Genomic DNA, 7,060 nt, shown 5'->3' with positions numbered 1-7,060 from the left:
ACCCCTATCTCCCACATCAGCACCACTTAGGCATGTTAGAGTTTAAATGTGAAACTTTTTTGTTTGGTTGAGATTCTTTTGAGTTAAAAACGGTCATAATAAGTTTCTTCTAGAAACATAGACAGAGGGTGTTGGGGATCCATAGGGGTGGATTCAAGCCAAGCCGAGCTGAATACTACCAGGCTCGAGCTCAAGTTCGAGTTCGGTTTGAGCCAAAACCTTGAGCTCGAGCTTAGCTTGAGTCAAAAATTCATAAGCCTAAGCTCGAGCTAGGCTTGGCTTGAGCTTGATTTTGAGAAAAAGCATTTTATAAAAATAAAAAATTTTATATAAAAATATTTTTATTTGATATTTAAAATTTAATAATTATAATATTTTTATTATATATATATATTATTTTTTATAATTTATTATATATATATATATTTATTTATATATTCGAGCTGGCTCGCAAGCCTCACGAGCCGAGCTCTAGTATGCTCGAGCTCGACTTGTGAAAAGCTCGGCTCGGCTCGACCCAGATCGAGCTTCGAGCCAAACTCGAACAATCTAAAGTTTATCTCGTTAGGCTCGCGAGCCTAACGAGCCTCTATATATGTATATACTTATATTATACATATTATATATATAAGTATATATACCTTTTTATAAAATTTTATTGGTAGGGACGTAGTTATACCATAGTCCCTACACATAGTATATTTACTTATTCGAGACTAGAAAGGGAGAAAATATCCCTCTTCGACTCTGTCTTCTTTGATCAGAAAATCTAAGTGGCTAAACCCTTTCTTTCTTGTTCCTTCTTCATCTTAGAGTTTTGTTCTCCTCTGCAGCTCTACTCTCATAAATCTCATTGGTCGGCGATTGACGGTCTCAAGCTCTTAGCTCTCACATAGTTATCGAAAGTGGGAGGAGCCTTCGGTCTCAGGTTCTCAGCTCTTAGAGTTTCGATGCCTCTAGTTTTGGATCTCTCTCACTCTCTTCTACAATTACAAAATACATGAAAAGCTGAAGAAAAATAGGTTTTCGGTCTCAGACACCTTCTTTTCTCTGTTTATTGAAGCAATTATCATCACTGACAAGAGAACCAATAGGTCCAAAGGATATGGCTTTGTGACTTGTGAGTTCTCTTCTTCTTCTTCTTCTTCTTCTTCTTCTTCTTCTTCTTATTTGGGATTTTTCTCTATAGACTACACAGACTACGGTTGGGAGTTGGGACTTTGAAGTTCGAACTGGGAAGGATTGATTGCATCGACAAGAACTCTACAGGCTGCAGCATTGCCCCCATTAAGGGTGAATAAACCAAAGCTTCACATTCAAGGGTAACACTTGGGAGCTTGGTTCATTATCAAGCTTGAGCCAAATCAAGCTCGAACCTATGAATTTTGTAATTGAACTGTGCTCGAGCTTATGTTTCCTATTCGAACCGAGCTCGAGCCTTGCATTTTCCTACCAAGCTGAGCTCGAATACTCAGATGTTCAGCTCAGCTTGGCTCGAATCCACCCCTACTCGGCTCGTTTAATAATCAAGCCAGTGAATTGGGCTCGAGCTCGATTGAAATCGAGCCGAGCCTTGCATTTTCCTACCAAGCTGAGCTCAAATACTCAGATGTTCGGCTCGGCTTGGCTCAAATCCACCCCTACTCGGCTCGTTTAATAATCAAGCCAGTGAATTGAACTCGAGCTCGATTGAAACCGAGCCGAGTCGAGCTCGAGCAACTCGTGAAAAGCTCAGTTCGTTGCCACCCCAAGGCATCCATTGGATGTTGAAGAAACAATCCAATGACCTCACTCTTAATTCTAAGTGTACCCAATGGTTGAATACCCAAAAAGTCTCTTTTGTTGGTTCTGTGCTTTTAAGACCATTTGATTTGAATCTATATGTAGTAATGAATCAATCGTCAGAAGACATTTTATTTTCAAGTTATGATCATTGGACAAGAGATCAGTATAATAGGGTGGTGTCACTTTGAATATAAACAATTCATTTAAACATTTAATATAGCAATGTCAATTCTAGACACAATATTACTCAAAACACTTGTTCAAGGCCTAACCAACATAAGTATCAACAAACAAGTTTGATGCCTAAACACTTGGATTGACGTATTAACATAAAGTGGTATTACCTATTTAATAGTTTGAGCCTGAAGTAGCAACGGTACCAAAAGTAACCATAGTGGCATTGAAAATCTTGTAAATATAGCCTCTATTAAGAATGAGTTCTATTCACTAGTAGAGTGCAAGTCAGGGGTGTTGCATTTCAGCAGTAATAATATAAAGAGAAAATTCCTAATTAGTACTCTGTACTTTGGGCTTAGTGCCATTTTGGCTCTTGAATTTTAAAATGCGACAATTCAATACTTGAACTTTCAAAACATGTCAATCTAGTACCTACCATTAATCAACTCGTTAACCAGCCATTAAGTGGCATTTAAAAAAATACAAATGCCCCTCGAGTATCACCTAATTTTCTTTATCAACCATCCAAACATTGATAAAAATGAATAGTCCCAAATCCTTGTCTTTTCTGTTCAATAAAGTTGGAATCACTTGAATGCTCACTGATATGTGACCCCAACTTTCTTGAAGAGAAGAGGCAGGGATTTGGGGTTGTTCATTTTTTGTCAATGTTTGGATGATTGATAAAGATAATTAAATGACACTTGAAGGGCATATGTGACTTTTCAAATGCCACTTAGCAGTTGGTCAATGGCATGTACTGGATTGACACATTTTGAAAGTTTGGGTACTTAATTGTCATGTTTTAAAGTTCAAGGACCAAAGTGGCACTAGGCCCAAAATACAAGGTACTAATCGGGAATTTTCCCTAATATAAAGAGCTCTCTTTGAAGTGAGTTTCCCTCTTGCTATCTCGCTATGTAAGCGACCTTTCCTCTCGCCTTTCTCAAGACGAATTTCCTTCTCACATCGTGATATGTGAGGTTTTTGCTCATTCTGTTTGTTTTTATGTTTGGCATAAACAACCATGTGAAAGTCTTGGGTACTTTGGATGCAATAGTTAACTACATAACGTTTTCTTTTGCGCGTTGGGCAGAGGTATCATTTCCTACAATATTTATCAAGGTTGTTGGGCTTGGTGGTGATATAGATAGATGGGGTAATGAGAATACTTCGGGATATTTTGCTATTGGTGTGGAATTCAATTTCGTTTCAAGCTATTTCCAGTATTGTTCAAGATGCTATTTTATTTGATAGACCTTGGGCATTCTCAAGATTAACGGTTCATATTGGATTGCCAGTGGTCTTAATGTCACACAATACCAATGGTTCTAATCATAGCATTATCCCATTTGATAAATGCAAAAACCAGCATTGCTCGAGGTCTCACTTTTGTTTCATGTGTTTTCTACCTAAAGGGGTTGTCAACTTTGGAACCGAGACTAGTTTTGTTTCTTTTTCCGACAACCATGAGCAATTTGATTGTTTGTCTATTGTGAAGGTTATTGAGACTAGAGCAAGAATAGAGGATGGGCATTGGTATTCTAATGGTGTTCGGTGTGGCGATATGAGATATGGTGAATGTGGTGCAATTTTTTTTCTCGGCAATCGTCAGTTTCACGGTGTTGCAACTTTGGTAGAAGTAGTAAATTTTATCGATATTTTATAAACATTTTGCGCTCCCATGCTTAAAATTAATGATGTGATTACTAAGGCATTTAAGATAGTGATTTATTTTTTGGAATATTGCCAATTTGCTTTAAAAAAATCAACTTTGGATTGGATTGGCATTTTAGTTTTATTTGTGATTAACTGAGTTGGCAACGCAATATCCAAATTGTGGAATTCATTTTTTCATTGATTAGTTGTTGTCATTGCCAAACTACATTTTTATGGCATGGGTTGCCTAGCATTACTTGGGGCTCCTTGTTTGGATTTGTGGGTGGTTTCATTCATCTTTGGATAGTGACATTTGGTTGGGAAGCACAATAAATTTTAAGTGGGCACCTCCCAAGGAAGGTTATTTATCATGTATACCCTTTGATGGTCCTCATCCACCCAATTGATTAAGTTCAAGTGTTTTTTTTGGTGTGTTTTATTTTAAGTGTCATTTTTTTATGTGTGTTTTACTTTATTTTCTCCGATCTATGTCTTCGGTCCTTCATTGTTTTTGTTTTAGTTCTCATTGACTTTGCAATCTTTGTTGGAGGTTCTTTAACCTTTGTTTCTTGGCGTTTGCTTGACTCTTTATCAATATTTGCAGAGGTTATCCTTGATGACACTCGTGGTGCTCAGCTTGCTTAGTTTCATTTGGTGTGTATGTGTGTGCGCATGTGTGTGTATGTTTTGAGTTTATTTCTTGTAATCTGAGCATTATCAATGAACTTTAACCTTTGGTTAAAAAAAAAATGCAAGTTGGGTTCCTTGAGCTTGATCTTGACTACATCTATTCGGAACAACTGTGTTCAAATATTCATATTCCCTTTAGCCATGCCAACATAGGTTTGGGCCTAGGTATCATCAAGTCATGTTCAATTTGAACTATACCTAAACAAAACCTAATTCAGATAAACTGAACACGATGATTGTATACCAGGTTGTGAAATCAATGATAACACCCGTGATTAGGCTCACAATGAAATGTTGATGATTGGGCCCACAATCAGTATCTTATACATTGGCTCAAGTTACAATTTGGTGATTGAACTTTAAAATGCGATAATCCAATACCCAAACTTTCAAAATGTGACAATCTAGTACATATCGTTAACCAGCCGTTAAGTGGCATGTAAAAAGGCACAAATGCCCTTCAAGTGTCATCTAATTTTCTTTATCAACCATCTGCTAAAATCAGAATCAATCGTCAATTTTTTCATCCCTACATCTCTCAAGTATCAAGGCAAAGCTTCCAATTCTTCTCCTCTCTTTTACCTGTAGAATAAAATATTACAGTGTTAAGTTAAAAAAGTAAAAATAAGTTGTATAAAACTTGAAATTTTTTGTTCTTGATAAAAACTTGCAACGACTTTGCGAGTATGAATTCACATCAACGTGTTTTGTTTCTGTTCTTGGTAAAAACAATTTTAGAAGTCTACTAGATATTTTGGAGCAACTTTACTCTGCTAAACATTCTCTTGACTATCTCTATATCCTGTAAGTTGCATTCCATTCACAATCTTCTGCATTTGAACTTCCTACTACCAAGTGTTCTATACTTTTGAAGTAATACGCTTTTTGCATGGTTTTTAATGACATATGTTTATTTTTGTTATGGTCTTATTCGGGGTGGATATTTGAAGTATTGAAATTGTAACAAATAGTTAGGGTTAAATCTGAAACAGGTTTTGATCATTCGACACTACGAAGACGTTTCAAATTGATCTTCGTCTAATTGGATCTCTCTCTCTCTCTCTCCTACTAAGGTTCTTCAGGAGCTCTCTCTTGACTGAAACACTGTGTTTTTGTGCAAATTTCTCTCCAGATCCTTGAGGACAGGTTTTCTAGCGGTTCTTTCGCTTTTCCTAGACTATGGAAGAGATTTGGATGGGCGGTGAACTCTCCCTATTGGATTCAATGGATGAGGGTGATGGTATTCAAGAAGATGCAAATCTGAATATCGTGGTGCTTGGTATAGTTGAAGGAAGAACAATGGCGTGCATGGTGCTCACATGAAAGCAATAAACTGGAATGAACTAGAAGCGATGATAAATCAAGCGTGGAGCTCTACAAGACCAGTGAAGGTAAGTGACTTAATAGAGAACAAATTTCTTGTGGATTGGCACGAAGTTTTAGAAGGACGACCCTGGTCCTTTATGAATGATATGATTGTAATGGAGCAATATGATTTGAATATGTGTATAGAGGAGATGGATTTATCCTACTATTATATATGGGTTCAACTTCATGGTTCGCCTCTATGACAGATGATTAATAGTATGGCTAGGAAGTTTGGGGGTGTTATCGGAGAAGTAATCTCAATTCATAAACCAAGTAAAAATGAAAGTTGGAAGAGTTATATGAGGGTGAGGGTGAAGTTGAATATCCACAATCCGCTAATGAGTGGTTATAGATTATTAAGATAAGGCAAACCCCTGGCTCCTTTTAGGATATTTTAATGAGATTATGAACTTGGGGGAGAAGTTGGGTGGCAGGCTCAGGCCTGAGAAGTAGATGGAGGAGTTCAATGAAATGATTGAAGAATGCCGGTTGATTGATCTTGGGTGGTAGGGACCAAAGTTTACTTGGTCGAATAATAAACAATGAGGAGAAAATATTAAGGAAAGGATTGGTGGGGGATTAGCTTCGCTAGATTGGAGGGCAAAATATAATGAGGCAATTGCTATTCATGAGGTGTTTATGAGGCCAGACCATTGTCTTGTAATTCTAGACTATAAGCCAATATGTGGGAGAGGGAAGCATCTTTTCAGGTTTTAATCGATGTGGCTATCACACCCTCATTGTAAACATGTGATATCTAAAAGTTGGGAGAGAAACGCTCATCTAAGAGTGGATTGGGTAAAACAAAAATTAAAGTCATGTACATGAGCATCGAGGAAATGGAACAATAATAGTTTTGGGTTGATTCACGAAAGGGTGGAATTAGCACGAAGGAATCTACTCAACTGCATTAACAACTATGGTGATTTGGGGGAGGAACGAAAACTAAAGAACATGTTGGAGCTGGAATTACAAAGGGAGGAGGAGTTTTGGAGGCAAAAATCTCGAATAGAGTGGCTCAGAGAAGGAGAAGGAAATACAAGTTTCTTCCATCAAACCATTGTTATAAGGCAACAAAGAAGCAGAATTTTGAGACTAAAGAACAGTGAAGGGGAGTGGTTGAGGGATGACCAGGCAATTAAATGATAAATAATACATTGTTTTCAAAATTTGTACATGTCCTCAAATCCAGTGTAAGAAGACACCCTATTTTCCAATATTCAAGAGAGAGTCCCAACAAAGCTGAAGGAGAGACTGTCTCAACCATTATCAGTAGAAGAAGTGTCAACTGCGATTTTTGATATTGGTTCCCACAGATCTCCTGGCCCGGACGGATACCCTTGTATTTTCTTTCAAAATTTCTGGGATGTCCTAGAACCCG

This window comes from Nelumbo nucifera, chromosome 5 (assembly GCF_055504915.1).
Source record: "Nelumbo nucifera cultivar China Antique chromosome 5, China Antique-T2T, whole genome shotgun sequence".
Classification (NCBI taxonomy): domain Eukaryota; kingdom Viridiplantae; phylum Streptophyta; class Magnoliopsida; order Proteales; family Nelumbonaceae; genus Nelumbo; species Nelumbo nucifera.
The sequence above is the reverse complement of the archived record's forward strand: the minus strand, read 5'-3'. Positions refer to the sequence as shown.